The following is a 17,853-nucleotide window of genomic DNA, read 5'->3' on the forward strand; positions in this document are numbered from 1 at the left end:
TGTTAGCAAACTTGCCACCACAGTTAGATCTGTATAGGCTGGGCTATAGCACAATCACTGGACATTGATCTATTTGCAGTTTAAGCTCAGTTGAGCTGAGCCGTCCAATTTAATATATTATTCAGTGATTCAGTGATATTAATGGTTAGAGTTAGAATAAAAAAGTCATAAGCACCATAGATACCTCATGCTGTTATTACAGCTATCAAGCTGAATATACCTTTGAAAACAACATGCAGCAATTTGGAAAAGCTATTTTACAAAAGGTTTAAAAGCAAAATGTATACAAATGTATACGGTAATCACAAGATGAAGTATGTGAGTGTATTGTTAATGCCTAAAAAAACATACACAGGCTGAATTTATTCAAAACTTAAACTTAATCACTCAGACACTACCCCTGTGATTTTGATTAAAGCAGAAAGGATGATTGTTTTTGGCACTGTGTTCTGGCAATAGCACACACTTATGTGCCTCACAGGGACATAATATTTCAAGGTCAAAATTTCAGAAATACTATAACTACAAATCCACTGGGTCAATTTTGATTAAAGCAGGAGGAACAGTATATGTTTTTCTGTTTGATTTTGTGTAGCTATCTACTACTCTCTACATTTTACTATATGTCATATTTGTACTCTATATGTACTTGTAGTGTATATAAGATTGTTTGAATATAAAATTGTCACTTTACTTAAAATATTCTCATATTATAAAACCAGAAATGAAACCTCTGTCCATTATGTGCAGAATGCCAGATCAGGTTCTGATGACTCTTCTCACTAGCCCTGAATTTGCTGATTTGCCCGAGGTTTTGCTGAATTTGTCATAAATGACTGAATGAGTTTTCATAATTTGTGTGTTAAATGTTAAGTCTTCATTTGTCACTGAAGCCTGCTGGAACCCTCGGTTCAGAGGAATAATTTATTAAATAGTTCAATATAAATTATTCTTCCTCTTTTTATTGCCACCCAAGCTAAAACTTCAAAAGAGCAACACTTGCAGTCTTGCTACTTACTTTGACAAAAATTAAGATGTCTTGAACTTGCATCAGAAGACACAGAAAGATTTAAAAACATTTTCATAACATAACACATCCAAACAAAAAACAAATGAAGATGAGGAGTTGAAAAGCCTTTGGTGTCAAATCAAGCATTAACTATTAATGCTTTTTATTAAATAGTATAATCAAAAGGAGGTATAAGTAAGCTGTGTGCAGTTCAGCACACATATCATCAAAGCAACATTAGCTAACTTTTACCTTAAAATAACAGTTTCAAAATCAATTGTTGATACACTGACATGCCCCGAATGCCTGTTCTTGCACTGTGTAACTCTGGTGAGGGGATATGATCTCCTGTGAGAAGTACGTTACTGAGATATATTCAATGGCTTAAACTGCTGGAATCAGGCCCAGCAAGTTCAATATTAATTCTGAACTGTAGATTCGTTAAAAGTCTTTAAAAACCAGAGTTCATCTTGGATATTCAGCAAGGAAACTTTTAAAATCTCAAGAATTCTAAACAAAGTATGGTGTGTTTCTTACAGTGAAAGCACTTCCGGCTCTGGAGGCTGGGCATCATAGGTAATATACACTGGCTGTGTTTCAGTTCAATAAGTGGAACTACACAGCTGGTGCACCGGTCAAGTGATTGATAGGCTATGTTTTCTGTACATGAAAATTGCTTGAGAAAAGACATGAGCCCACCAGAACTAATCACCACGTGTGGCTGCAGAGGCCACAGTTTTAAGTTGTAACAAAGACTGACCAATAATAAAAGTGTGTGTGTGCACAGTATCAACAATGAACCCATCTGCACTTCTATGACATCTCAATTAAGCTTTCCATTTTTATACAATGTTGTAGTAGCTGGACACAATGGTAATATACCATTCAGACAGGTAATATACCATTCAGACAGGTATTCACTAATGCTACAGCTTGTATTTGCAGTAAAGTAGCTCAGCCATAATAACCACATTTTCTGTCCTCCTCTCAGGATAGTAACTGCAACCTTAGCATACAGAATGAAGATTATTACTCCTCCTTATGTATCTATATTCTTTCTTTAGCATGTCAGTAGTTTCATTTAAATTAGTTATTATTCTTTGTGTTAAAAATTTGATTTGGGGCATCCTAGTAGAAGTGTCTATACTACTAGACAGTCCAATAAAAGCAGAGAGCAGGACTGACTAGCTCAGGATATGATATAAAATAAATGTTAAGGGCGATAACTGCTGCCCTTTATATATTGCCTTGCATATCATAAATGAGAAATGTGTGCGCTAAATTATTATGTATATGACATATTGTGTCATAGACTTGAGCATTCAAAAGACTGCATCAAGGTTGTTGTGTTAGTAGTCTGCTGCACCTTTGGAGTCTCAAACCTAGTAATTAAATCTGCCTTATATGCCGACCAAGCAAGTCATATGTGGTAGATCATAATACACTCCAGCAAGTTCAAGTTTAAATGGTGCAAATAAGTGTTACCCTAATTTCCATATTTTTTAAACACTGAGTACCAAGGAAGATTGCTCTTCCATTGTGTTGAGTATTTAAGTGTTATTCCCTCTTCACAGACACATATGGGTACATTCCTGTTCTCGTAATCTCTGCCTGAAATTGGAAGCTGCTGTGCACAGTTTTTGGGGTGTATCTTCAGTGTATACAAGCTTTATAAATGAGCCCTCAGAGATTCATGCCTATGATCTGTAATGTCACATTGATGTACAGCCCGGAGCTGTTCTTCTACTTCAATGGATGGGAAACTGACTGGGTGGAATTTTTAACCATTATTTATCCAGTGAAACCTGGATAAGCACACATTGCTACCATTCAGCATGATTGTGCTTGATTCCCACAGCTGTTGAGTAGAAACATAGCACAGTGCTATTGATCAGTCAACCTCTGCACTTTACCACTTTAGTGTTTTGAGGGCACAATTTGTTATTCAAGTGTTAGCAATCGGACTGACCCACTGCTAAATGTCAAAACCTCAGAACCTGATGTTGCTGTCAGACTGACTGACAGGTCTTTTAATACCAATGTTAGACAACAACTGTATCTAGATTTTTAAAGCCTGCTGATATTAAAGCATTGCTTGCATCACTGATATTATAGACACTGCAGAAAACTGCCTCTATACAGATAATTTTTTGCATTTTAAGTCAAGCACCTCAGTCACAATCAGTATGTGAAAAATACCTGTAAATTATCTGGTCAAAAGTAACTGATGATGACTTTTCATGTTGTCTTGTTTGATATGCAACATTGACCACACCTGTCAGACACTGGTGTCTGAAACATCTCAATCCACCAAGTACCGTTTTACAGTGTTGATGATGGCAGTATGTCTGGGAAAAGGCATTTTTCATCCATGTCTTTCAGCAGTTTCATCAGATATTGGGATCCAAATAAATAATTTTACAGTCACTTGTCTGCTTTTCCAACTGCAGCCCATTAGAGCAGAATTTCTACACTATTCTTACAAGCTCTAACTTCTTCTGTGTTCTTTGAGAAATCTGTTCAAACCAGTAAACCTACCCTTAAACATCAAACACTGTTCTGGTTATGTCACAGTTTCCTTTTCAGTCCTTTTCCAAATCAATTATGCATCAATGTGGTATCTCAGATTTGGGGCTAAAACAAACTCTCTCCTGACATTTTTTTTGGATACACAGGAGGAGACAGTGGTGAGTCGTCACTAATGCTGAACAAACTGTCCAAGGGCAAAGGGACTGCATTTTAAAAATTCACAGGTGTTCCCCTGGAACATCCAAATTTATTCAAATTCACTGGCATGGAGTTAGATTTAGGATATTTAATAGGCTGCTGGAATCCAATAAGACTCTGGTGATTTAGCTATAAAAACTAGAAATTATCTATCCAGAAAGAAAAGAGGAATATGCAAGTTAAATGTCACAGAACGATTTCTGCTCTTATGTGGACCAAAAGGTTAAAGGCTTTTCATCCATGAGGAAAAATGCTTTCCCCATGCATTTATTTATACTCTGGCTGTTATGGCTTTTTCAAGTGTCCCTACAGGGCTGTCTGCACTTCCAGCACCTCTCCACTTTGACGCACTTCCCCTGGTGGGGCCTGACTGCACTGGTGAGCATGTAAAGCTCGTCTCAGAGCACTCTTCCTTCTGCCTGGGGAACGACACCCTCAGAAAACACCTACATGAAAATGCAATTAAAAGCTCCTTTCTCTGAATAGTACAGCCTGTTTTAGAGGACAGTGGCAGGAAATGTAGTGTGAGAGCAACATGGTGCGGGATGGACAGAGAATAAGGGACCGAGGTGGGGAGGAGTATGCCATCTACATTCTTCATCTAAGCCACTCATCTTACATCCATCATTGCAGCACTCAGTCTTAATCTAACAGTTTTTATCTGATGAAACACACTGACACACTCACTAACCATAACCCATACACACCCTACCTATTTATAGCAGGTCTAAACAATGCTAATGCCAATGCTCTACTACATCCACCAGTACAGTATGTAACAGGGCCTTTTGATTACAAGGTTCTGACGACATTTATTGCCAATTTGACCTTCCTTATGATACAAGGACTGACCAGTGCAGTGCGTAGCAGCTTAACTATGTACTTTATACTTTTCAAGATATATTACAACTTATTGTTTGTAATCCTCCGACATGCATCATGTATTTTGAGTCATCTAAAAGGTGGAGGGATTATTTTCCATGAGTAATTCCTACCTTTGAGGACCTACATTGAGTGCACAGTGGCAAGGGAAAGCAGAGTTATGTGAGCCAAATATTTAATTACACAAATGTTTCTGTTAAGGATTAGTCAGTCTCTTAAGAATTCTACGTGTAGTTATGGATTTCAAGCACTACCTAACTTTGTCCCAAGAGCTCTTGGATATAATATAGCATACACTTTCAGTACATCTTCATTAAACCTGATTTTTGAGAACCTGACCAATCAAAAGACTCCATAGCTATCACCCTGTAGCTACTGTAAGCGTTATTATACCCACTTGTGATTGCATGCCATTGTGCAGACCTCTGCAAGAAGAGTATAATTTGTCAAAAAAAAAAAAAAAGGTTTATTGAGCAGCAAGGGACCAAGCAGTACGTTCTTTGCCTAGTATTTATGTGTCATATGGAGATGTGAAATACCTTTGTGGTATACGGAACACCCCCAGATAGCATTTGGCAGCAAAATGCTCCAGGTGAAGTCGTCTCTTCAGGAGAGTCTTGAATGGTTCTGGTCCTTCATGCAAGCCACTAGCAGGTCCAGGAGGAATCCTTTAATTGGCATAAAATGGGGCACATAAAGACAGCATACCCTAGCCAGCACAGGTGTCTTTGGGCGAGTGATGCCTCAGATCTATAGATCAGAGTGGATGTCTTATATGCTTTGTGTGCAGCAGATGTTAAAAGGAATCAGATATCTCTCTCTCTGGCCCTCAGTCGTCTGATTTAAACACTGAAGTAGAAATGAAATTTGTAGCTTAGAAAGCTGTTGATTTCAGGCAGCAAATGACTTTAGGCTCAAGGCACACCTAAGGTGCTGTACCAGCATTTTAACAGGGGTTCTGGAGCTGGTTAAGAAAACACAGTGTTGTTCTAACAGCTGGGTCATTTATCAAGTGTTATCTGCTCTTTTAAAGGAAAGAGCTGGGATTCATGTGTATCTATCTGTGTTTACAGAAATCTGTGTTTCTGTCATGTTTTTGCTTGTTGAATCCAAAAGCAAAACAGCAACAACCACAAAAACACCTCATTTAGTTACAACAACATGTCTCTAGTTATCTTTACCATGCACTATTTGCGCACTGTTGGAATGGTTTCAAAAAAGTAATTACCATGAAACAACATGAAAAGTAGTTGTTGTTAGATTGCAGTGTGTGAAACCGTGAAGAAAGTTATAATTATTTAAAGAAGACCATTACTGAAATCTATCCCTCTCATGGATGTGGCATTTCTGTGAAGACACCATAAGTTCTGTGGGTGCTTGATTGTATACCTCCCATTGAGTACTTAAGTACGTGTGTTTGCTGTCACCGTATAATGCAGACATTCATTGCAGATATGGGTAACAATCACACATGTATAACTAAAAATGCCCTCTTGTTTTTACATCAGTCCATTTGCATCTTTAACCAGCCACATGTACATGTACTGTACTTCCAACAGAAATGAAATGTGCAACATGATTAGCTCCTGAGTGTTGCTATGAAATGTGTAAGCGTGGGTTGCTCTTGCTTTGTCTGTTGTCTTTCTTCTCTGCTGCATGATTTTCAGACATTACACAGTTCAGAGTACATATGAAGTACACACAGTTCAGTATAGTCTTGTTTGCTGGATGTGATATGAATGAAGGCTAAGTGTGCAGTTTAAACCTGATTATGCTTGCAAAGCAATGTCAATGAAAGTGACAAAGCTGTTAATACACATTGAACAATGAAATCAGAGGTATGGTGGAAAACTAGATGGTGGATACAGGATTTTTGTCATACCACTGAATGTCATTTGCTACTTCTCCTATATTTGGATTTAACAGGAAGCACAGGGTGCGAAATCAAAAATACTTCTGCATTAATGTTATTTTCCATTGGTTCTCTTCTTCAGCACAAATGAAAAAGCTTTTGTTGTGGTCACATGTTTGCTCTCTCACTGCAAGCATTCCACTGCACAGTATGCTTTAACCCTAGGTTCAAACTGCCTGCACTGAAAATTACCATGGGCTTCTTCTCCTCTCTAATTGCTTAAGATGCTAATTGGACTGTGGAAACATCCTCCTGTGTTTCATTGGGGATTTCCACAATCTGAATGCAAAAATAAGAAGCAAAAAGGTTTTCCAATTGCCACAAGACATCTGGATGGCCTTGCCCTGAAAGCATATTCATAATTAATACACAAAGTCTGGTGGAAGGTGGCTTGTTTGATTGAAAGGTCTCTGCATTACTCCAGCTAAATATAAAAAAGAAGATGTAAATTTGGCATGCAAGAATATGACATCTGAATTAGAGCACACAGCTCTCATTAAATTTAAAGTATAGAGGCCAGATGTAATTTCTCTGTGCACAGCCTTGTCACTAAATGTAAAGGACAGAAAGTCTTTTAGATGATCATAAAACCTCATCACAGACATCAGGTTTTCTTAGTCTCAAGCAGCTGCATCTCTAAACCTGAGTGCTGTGTAAACGTAACGTCAGCCAACATTTGTGAAAAATCTTTCTAGTACCTTAATATAGAGAATACTGGAGTAAGATAATGCTCTTAATTCACACAGCAGATGTTATGGTTAAAGGCTGAAATCAAACAATGCAAAACAAAATGTTTTTTTTCTGTGCATTTGAAGTCACTGTCCTTGAAATTGTAAAGGGTGAGGGAGGAAAGAAAGAATGGCTCAGGTGTGAAGTGCTGCATTTGTATTGTGGCAAGTGGTGTAGCATTAGACATAAAGGTCATATAGTTGCTGAGCTGCCATCGTTACGTTTTGAAAAGTGTGGCAATCTGAAAGCGATGGCTGCCTTGAATGACTGTGTTACAGAAAGGCGGGGTGGCTAATGGAGACAAGCTCTTTCCATTACAACACCATCTGTTCCACTGAACAGTACTGCTGGCAGCTGCACACATGTTGGAGTGAGACCTAGAAACCAGGCAGAAAGGTCCGAGTCCCTGTGCTCTGCGAAGACCTGATGGAGCCAGTTATTTTCCGACAAAGATCTAATTAGCTGGACTGAAGTCCTTTGAATCCTCTGCTTGATGTGTTTTCTGACTCCGCAGATGAACGATGTTTTTAGATGTTCTAATGTTAAATTTAATTGACTAAGGTGAGGCATCAAAGGTAGAAAATAATTACTCTGGAGCATTAATATTTGTTCTACCACAAGGATGTGACTAGACAAAATAAAAGGATGGTTTTATGTAAATATATTACAAATACAGGAAGTTCTTCAATCTAACAATGTGTTTAAATGTGAATGTGTGTGCAGGTATGTTCCATATTGTACATTTCTGTCACTGCTATGCCATAAATTAAATGAAAGCAATAAAACGTGGCTGTTGATTTGGTCAGAGGGATTCACCGTCAAGCCATCCTTCTACATGAAACATTTATTTCTCCTAATTCTCCTTGCAGAACCTTTGAGTGGTAATAACATGTTTCTTTCCGCTTGGCCGTGCCAGACGAGCGACAGGAAGACTGTAGGCCATAATTATCCTGTTTGTTCAGAGGCCCAGTGCTTTTTATTATTTAAATCTCCTAGGGCTGTGAAAGTGCTGAGAGGCAATTCTTTCTCCCATTTTTCGCCATGCTGTGTTAGTCAGTGTTAATGCTGCTCTGTAATTTTTTGATGTTCTGTTTGCTCAGTGTTCATCAAGAATGTGAAAGATGCCTTAACCAAGAAGAGGAAGTGGCATGACAGTGTAAACAAATAACTTGAACAAATTGCTTTATTCTGACTTAAGTACTGATGATAAAAGACATCAAATACCCATATTAGTATTAGGAATCAAGTTTTGCACTGGATGTACAATGAACTGATTCCCTTCCACAGTGAAAACACTAAGGCCTTAGAGAGGTGACAGCTTTTTTTTTCTTTCACTGTGAACATTTTCTGCATAAAACAGATCATACAAGTGGTTATTGTACTGCAAGATCAGATATGTTTGTGGAAAACAAATGTGTTCTCCGGGAGCATTTTGCTCACGTTCAGTGTCAACATATTTGCGACTTGCGCCAAATAAGTTAATTAATAACATAACCTCATTATGTTAATAGAAAACAGAATTCCCTACAAAATATATTTGCTGTAGCAGATTTGTTGCATGTTAATATAATTTCAGTCTGTTGTACCTATTCACATACCAGTTATCCATTTTAATGTTGTGTCTGACTGGTGTGTCAGCATCAAGAAATTTCTTACTCCAACTGCCATGATGACAGGTATTTACTGGCACTAAATTAATGGCTTAACAAGTCCAAACAACGAAATACATGTTTGTCAGTGCCTGCTACAACAACACAGCATTTTTTGATCTGACAAAATAACTGTTCAAAATTAATCAAGTTCAAATCACTGTTGAAAAATAAATCAGTTTTATGATTTGGTGATGTTATAGTTGAGGTTTGATTTGGTTTTGGTTTAGGTAGAGATTATAGATTATAGATAACATCAGAAAGTCAGTGGTTCGATCCCCAGTGCCTCCAGTCCACGTGCCGAAGTATCCTCTGGGCAAGATACTTAACCCCATATTGCCCCTGATGGCAAACCATCTGTATGTGACTCTGTGTGACTGTATGTGTGCATGGGTTAGAGCGCTCTACATGTACACAGCTTTTGTCATTTAAACCTTAAGTTTTTGTTCTGAAATGACTGGTAATGTCCTTCCTCTTAGGAAGACAGTCTCTTAAGACCACATGAAAGTAACTAAGTAGTTTGTAGTTTAGTTAAGCATGGTAGTGCCATGATTTTTCAATAATTAAAATAAATAAATTAATTACAAACTTGTAAAATACAATACATATTTACAGATCAAACCAATGGTTCCCTACCTCTATGGCTTGTGTCCAACCACAAAAAATACATATTAATGTACCAAAACTTTATTCTTCTATATACATGAATAAATGAACTAATTTCCCCACAGTTGAATCTCCTGACCCTTTGGAGGGGCCCAAGCCCTAGGTTTCCCACTAGATTAAATTCATAAAAATGCTTAATTGTATATAAAGTTCTTAAAATTTGTTGTTAAAATTATCTTCACCTCAACAAGCTACTGCTAACTAATGCCATTGTACTTATGCACTGATGCATTACACTTACAGCCTGATAATGTAACATAATATCAGTCACAGGGGTCAAGCTCTTATTGACTTGAACTCAAGTAAATCTTTGAGATCTCTGCACTTTCTTGTGCATGTGCAGCATCTCCCGTCCACTCCACGGCCCAACTCATGCTTCGAATTCACAGACAAAATAAAACCAGTTTCAAACAAAATAAAGAAAATTCCTAGGCTAAATGTTCTGCAGATGACAGTTCCCCCAGTTCTCTGTTTGCTGAAGCCATGGGTTCATGTTTCAGTGCCCAACAGGTCATAGATCAGATTTTTTTCAAATATCCAGGAGGAACAAGAGAACAAGGATTTAGAGGAGGAGGTATCTGAAGAATAAGGTGGCGAGGAATACCACATAGAGCACAATGCATTATCTCCAGATGATGAAGAACGGGAAGAGACGTTTTTGTCAAAGAACTGGAAATTCAGATATGCTTGAAAGATGGAAATCTACACAGGAATGCTGACCAGTGGAGGCGCAGAGAAGAACCAGCGGATGTGATTTGTGCTTGATGTGACAGATGGACTGACGTGGCACAATGTCGCATGTGACAATTTCTTCACCTCTTATGAACCCAGCCAGCTGCTCCTGAAGAGGAAGCTCATCATGGTTAGCACAGTTGGAAGAACAAGACTGAGCCCCCCCCCCCCCCCCCCCCCCGCACTCTTTGCAACAAGGGGGAAGAGAAGACATTTCGTCAAAGTTTGCCTTCACTCCCACCACCGTTCTGGTTTCTTACTTCCTTAAGAGGAATAAGAATGTAGCCCCCCTGAGCACTCTGCACAAAAGGGTGACCGTGAGGACAGGAAGCCAGCCATCATCCTGGACTGCAATCACAACAAACTCTGACAACCTTGACAAGGTGACTGGAACTTACAGCTGCAAGTGGATGACTGCCCTCTGGCCCTCTGGCCCCTGGTCATCCTCTATAATATCATCGATGTGTCCTCATACAGTGCCTTCGAGATATGGAACAAGATCAACCCTACCTGAGTGCCTGATAAGCAGAACAAGAAGCGTATGTTCCTGCAGCAGCTGGGAGAGGCACTTGTAGCCCCACACATTCAAAGAAAGGAGCGCCTCCTCCGCACAGCAGCTTCTGCACCGCTTATTAAAGCTGTTCAGGAGGCTAGATATTGTCCTGATCCACCTGAGGCTGCAGCTGGGGCAGGCAGGAGGAGGTCATGCCAATTCTGTCCTCAAAAAAGGAAGACCGTAAAACAAAACAGTATGTGCTGCACATGTGAGAAATACATTTGCAAAGTCCACGCTCACACACTTGCATCCTGCCCTACATATGTCAGTTAGAGTTGATTGATTTATGATCCGTATGTTGTAGTATTGCATCTATTATCTTATTTTATTCTAATTTATTGTTGTTGTTTAGTCACCTAGTGGGTGGGAGTAATGATGCAAAAAATGGGAGAAGACTAGTATTTTGTAGTTGAATTCCTCATTGTGCAGTATGACTTATTGTTTCCCTTCAATAAGCTGCATTCAAAACTACTTTCTGCACATTTCTCCAACTTTCTTAGGCAATATAAGCGCTATCTGGTTCTCAATAAATTAATGTATACACCTATGCAGTACCTATAGCAATTATAATAATAATGATAAATCAATTATTACAGGTGTGTTGTAATAAAAACAAGTGGAGTCCACTGATTAAATGCCATCTTTCTGCACTGTGAAGAGGGGAGATAGGGAAAGATAGGGGAAGATATTCACAACGTTTGTGACAAATTATGTTGTGTCTTCATGCAAGATAGATTTGAGGTTTAACATTTAATTAAGCTGCTTTAGTTTAGGGGTTTAGTGAAGGTGGGTCATTTTTATGCTTAGGATAAGGGAAGCATACAGAATTTTAAGACTACACAAGGGCTAGAAAACCATAATGCAATCCTAGACTCATATATGACACATTCGGTGAGCCAAAATTCATGCGACTCATCTTTGAAACTTTTACATTTAATTATCTCCTAGTGAATTCTGCAAGTATCCATATTCTGTGTCCATAGACACTTACTGTTCTGACACTACTAAGAAATACTGTGAGACACATTTGCTTTTTTTTTTTTTCAATTTCCCATCTTTTTATGACAATATTTACTATACATCATTAAAATATTTCCTTACTATGTGTCAAACTCCCTACAGGCTCTCTATGAAAATTAATTCAGAGCTGATAGTGGGCAGTCGCTCTCAGCACACAAGCTTATACAAGACAATTGTATGCAAGACAATTGGAGGGGAAGGAAGCTGGAGCCTGGGAGAGCAGATATATTTGAGAAGCATGTGTGTAGCTTATGCTGCTTGGAATGAGACCCCAGCAGGGCAGTGCTGTATCCTCTGTTAACTCAAGTGTGCATCAGTGAGGGAGTAGGCCATAAAAGGTGCATTGGTTAAACTCTCCCTGTCATTTGTAGCCATGTGTGTCTTCCTATCACTCGGAGTGCAGTTTTAGTCCTCTCCAGACGACACTTTGGTGGAGGTTTTAACAAACTGATTTCAGCACTTGTTTGACCGTGAAAGGAATTTATGCTTTGTTGGCCCTCATTAAGGGCTACTCTACTCTCTAGCTATATTTATATCTGGGTATGAACCAGCACTGGGCTTTTATTAAACATCAGTCAATTAGTGTTGTGAAGGTCCCTCCTTATGCAAAAATAATAAAACTTGTGATTGAATTCTCATTTATCACATCAAAGAATCCCTGGTTTTGTCTTCCCTTTGTTCCATGTAGCTGGAGAAACAGTTAAAAAGCACAAAGCTGTGCTAACAGCTGATCACAGTTTGGACAAGTTGGGATTTTGGGTCACCTGTGTTGAGTGGACACATTTTTTTTTTGTTTGTTTGTTTTTGGTTTGATAATGATTTTTTGAAAATGCATTTACAGTTTAAGCTATTTTGGGGAAAAAAAAACTAATTTAAAGGCAGAAACTCCTGCTTGTACTGCCATCTAATGGTTGTGCACTGCAGCAGTTGACACAATTGTAACAACACTATCACAGTGGGTGTGGCAGGGTGCGGTATCCCCCCTTTGTCTTCAGAACGATTAGTTATTAATAGAACATTTCTCAGTCTAGGCTTCTGAGTTAACCAGAACCATTTGGAAATCCTCTTCACAACAAAGCATACTTTGCTGTTTTCTTGACCCGTTTCTTCACCTGCTCAATGACACCGTCTCCAAAATGATTCTGTCCTAATATTTACAACCCTTAAAAGCCATTTGACAGCCCCACCATAAATTAATGAGACGTGTTTATCAGCAGCACCAGGCCACACTGGGCATTTTAAGGAAAGAATCCTCAATAGATACGGTAATCTTTCTTATACTTATCAGTGACTGCGTGTGCTTCAATAGTTATCATCTTGTATATAGTGTAAATTTAAATTGGATGTTAAAAAACTGTGAGAATGGGGTTTGAAACTGTGCTTCCTTATTGCCATTAAAATCCATGCAAATATAGTAAAACTGAATTAAGCAAATTGTGAAATTCATATTTTTTAGGCAACAGAAACTATCAGGGCACAACAGATAAAGGTTGATATCAGTTTGTCATAGAGATAACAGTAGGAGCATTCTTCTTCACTCCTAAGACACTAGCTTACAATATGACATTAAAGTATAAGACCTGAGGGTAGCACTGTCCTTTGGTAAATGCTGAGAAAGCACAATAGCATCTCTTCCCCTCCAATGCTGGTTGTTTACAGTAGGCTGAGTAACAGAATTTGGGATTTATAGGCAGTTGTGATATGAGCAAGAGGAAAGACATGAAAATGTCACAGTTTGTCAAATGGCTTGTGACCTGGAAAAAAGAGCACTGTTTAGAGAAAGCAGTGTGAGCCAGTGCAGTGTACAGTATAACGTGCATGACCACAACTAATGATATCTGCTGTATTTTAATGTACTTAAATATAACATCTGGAATGCCTGTAACAGCAAGTCAGTATTGGTCATTCTTGTCCATATTGTCTGAAGTTGTCAAAGTTAAGAAATGAGAATTGAAAAACCACAGACCACCTGCACATGAGCCTGTCTTTTCAATCTCTATAAATAAATGACAACTAAATGTATCTCAAGATAGATAATTAGCATGAAAACAGGAGCATTATTCAGTCAACTGTATGTCATGTGAACAGCCATTGACATACAGACCTTCACATATAAACCTTTTCCTCCATGCATTCAATTTATAATTACAAAGATATATCAGAGTTCAGACTTGAATAATATGGTATGTGAAAGAATTCCTGGGCGTTCATGTATATTGTCAGTGGCTGCTTATAAGTTTATAAACCTAAGTGGAAAGTCTTTGTTCACAGGTGGTTGTACTAAAACAAAGGGAAGGCTTTACCAATCTTCTACATCCTGACCACGACCACCTGTTCTCTTACCTACATATGTAGTGTATGTGGCTTCACAGTTCTGTTTGTACTGCACCTTGACAAAGACCTTGTGAGGTCACCTCACTTGATCAGAGTCTGTTGCACATGTTTTTGTAACAACATGTTCAGGAAGGTTCTGCTCAGTGTCAGCAACACTGATATAGATAACACAACAGTACATGCAACACTATTCACATACACCCTAAGCCACACGTTGAATAAAACATTACACGCTCTATATAGGTGCAGCGGTGTATTTCTGGAATAACTAAGAAGCAGAGTTTATTGAAGCTGTTCATGAAGCAGTATGTTTATGTTGCACAGAGACACTAGAGTCATTTCTGTGTTAGGGCCCAGTGAGAGACGCGTGACCCATCTTTTTCCTTAACATTGCCCATGAGGCACAAGAAAAAATGTATGATTACTAATTATCTTAATTTAAACACAAAGTGTTGTAAGAACCCATTATCAAGAAAACTTCCATTTAACTGATAACCTCACATTGGTGTCCTCAGTGTTCTGGCACATTTTGTAATTTGCTTGTTGTGATTCAATATGCTTAATGAATCTTGCCGAGTGGGCTGTGGAACTTAATGGGAGTCAGCTGTGCAAATCTTCAGTTTTAATAGCTGATGGTTTAGATGGTGGTTTGCTTACTTAGAAGCATATCATTATTATCATTCCACAATGTAAATATTCAATTGAACAATTTCTTTAATTGATTTTAATTAAATTAAAATAAAAGATAAAGAATTGTTTTATGCTCTGAATGAAATACAGGGGTTGCATGTCATATAAACACTTCAAGGACAAAGACTTAAACTGTAAAGTAACAATAACTAAATACAGCAGCAGAGGTGCTTCTTATTAGGTTGAATGCCAACTGGCAAAATTTGTCATCTATAAAAGAGAACTGCCAAACAGTATTTTCAGATCAACATGAGAAAACAGATACAGCTCCAAAACATCCCAATCATCTGTGGCCAGCTGCAGGAGTCACTGTCCACCTGTAGTGCTTTTGTGAAGTATTTACGTTATTTTGTCGAACTCTGTATAATACTAGTCTCGCATTTTTAACAGGCAGTGTTTTCAGTTGTCAGTTCCAATTGCTTTCTCCCCCCATCCCCTCGTCCTTATATCTGAACCAATTACCTTTCGTGTCCCTCATGGTATAAAGGCAATTAAATGTCAAGAAATGTACACAAAACAACAATCAACCTCCTCGTTATGAACGCTGCCCTCAAGCAAATTCCCCCAGTGTTTTTTTCTCCTGAATTTTTTCTTGCTTGTCAACAGCCTTTACCAAACTTGTCTATTGCAGAGACAGAAGCCTTTAAAAATGTAGAAAAGTCTGAGGCAAAAGGTAAAGGCTTTATGATTGAGTCTAATAAGAATAAAAAGTCTCACATGTGGTCTGTATACACTGCAAGTTTGGAAGGAACATACAATGCAATTATTTGATGAATTTTACTATTCTTTAGGCTGTCTAGAAATGATAAAGGGTGTGAACATGCTCACTGCTGGTTTGGCCTCAAAGTAATTTATATAGCATAATGTATAGAATTTATCTGCAATGTGTATTGTTACATTTTTGCATAAGGCAAACAATATACATTCATTTTTAAATTGGCTGATATATCTCTGGAAATTCAGATGTTCTTTTCATGTTTAAGCTTTTTGGTTGGATACTTGGAAGTTTGCAAGGTCAGTGGCAAGAGGAGTTAGAAGAAGAATTAATTTAAACTCTGTGGGTTGGAGAAGAAGGGGGAAAAATCCAACATGTGTACAAAGCTCAAAGTATAACTGCTAGGTTTGGTATCACAGCTCTCAAACAATGGCTCAAGCTGCCACGCAAATATTCTGTTTCTGATCCTGTGTATTCTGGTGAGGACACAATGGATTTGGATATTAAGTGCTAATAATGAACAGGTCACAAAGTGCAGATGTTCAGCAAAGGTTGTTTGTGCATTCATAATGTAACCTTTATCTCAGCCTAACCCTAAAAATTAAGTCAGACACTAACTGGTGTTTCTATAGTAACTCACTGAGCCAAATGAGCTCAGAACTATCCAAGGTAATTGTGATATGAAGAAAAGTCACTCAATTTTCACAAGTAAAGCAAAGTATTGATTTGGGTGTTTAGTTTGTTTTTTGGGGGTTGTTTTTTTTTTTTTTTTTTTTTTTCCATTTCTTTTGTTTTTGAAAGCAAAAACAATACTATTAAATGCAGCATGTATGAAGTTGATGCAATGAGACCTTGTTACCAGAAGATGGCAGCAAAGCTTAGTTTCATTTACAAAATACTTTTTCTGACTGTGGGTGTGTGATGGCAGATTGGTGTCCCTGTTGTTTATCCACTTATCATACATTTTAATTAAATACCACAATTCAGAATAGTAGATAGTAAACACAGCATACTTGGCTGAGTACCTCTTTATACTGACACAGACGTGTACATGGAATTTTACATTATTACATCTGTATCATCATGATGACTCAGAAGGTCAGCTTTTACCCCTGAAAATCTACTCAGCCATGCCATTTACCTTGCTCCACTGTATTTCAGTTTATCTCAATACCTTAGTGCATTATCTGTCATACACACACAAATAAAATGGTACAACAAATTGTCATGATATATTCTCCCCACTGTCTTTGTGGAATATTTATGTTATTTTCTTAAACCTTTCAAGCGTGTTCAAGCTGAAGACCTGAAGACTTTTTTTCAGCTGTGTCTACTGGAGGAATAAAAAGAGCAAGACATTTATCGAGTCTAGGCTGAAAAAAACAATGGTTTTGTCATGAGGAGTGACACCCATCCTCAACACCAGATTTCTGTTTTTCACCACTTGATGGCAGTGTAACTGTGGACATCTGCATTGGCCTAAATGAGAGCAGCAAATTGGCTTTGCTGTGAAAAATGACCCATTATCTATTTTATATGACAATCAGTAGAAGTTGTTTATTTGAAAAATATATTAAGAGGTACACACACATACACTGTGCAGATGAGATAATGCCATAAACATCAATGATCTAACAAGAATGATAGAACATCAAAAAAAGACATGTGATAACACATGAAAAGGGTCCAGAAGCACGGCAAGAGTCCTATATCTGCTATTCATTGGAACAAAAACAAGGAATATTGAGGAGAAAAAACCAACATGAGGGGGTCTAAAACCAGAATAACAAATCTGTATCTGTATGTTTTCCACTATGTTACTGATGGTGTATTCCCATTAGTCACAGCTTATTTCACAGCAAATAAAAGGGTCAAACAAAAACACATTGCTTTAAAAATGTCGCTAAATGATATATATTCCTCTGTTTTTGAGTATTGGTTATACTTCCAGTATCTTCAGTGTATCTTTCTTGTCCAGTGAAGCAGGAAGAAGTCCAGCAGACAGCACTGTTTGAAATGGTAAACAGCGTGTTGTGAGACAGTCACCATCAGTGTTATGAGGACTAGAGGCAGCCTGCTGGCCAACTTTTAATGTTAAACAGAGCGCTGTGTACTCTGCTAAGATGAATATTTCATTATGAATGTCATAGCATGCAGTGAGATGACCCCGGCACTGTATAAAACGACCAGCATCCTGCTACTATCTGCGCAGTGCTGTGGCAGGGATAATTA

This window comes from Lates calcarifer, linkage group LG20, assembly GCF_001640805.2.
Source record: "Lates calcarifer isolate ASB-BC8 linkage group LG20, TLL_Latcal_v3, whole genome shotgun sequence".
NCBI classification, from domain to species: Eukaryota; Metazoa; Chordata; class Actinopteri; family Centropomidae; genus Lates; species Lates calcarifer.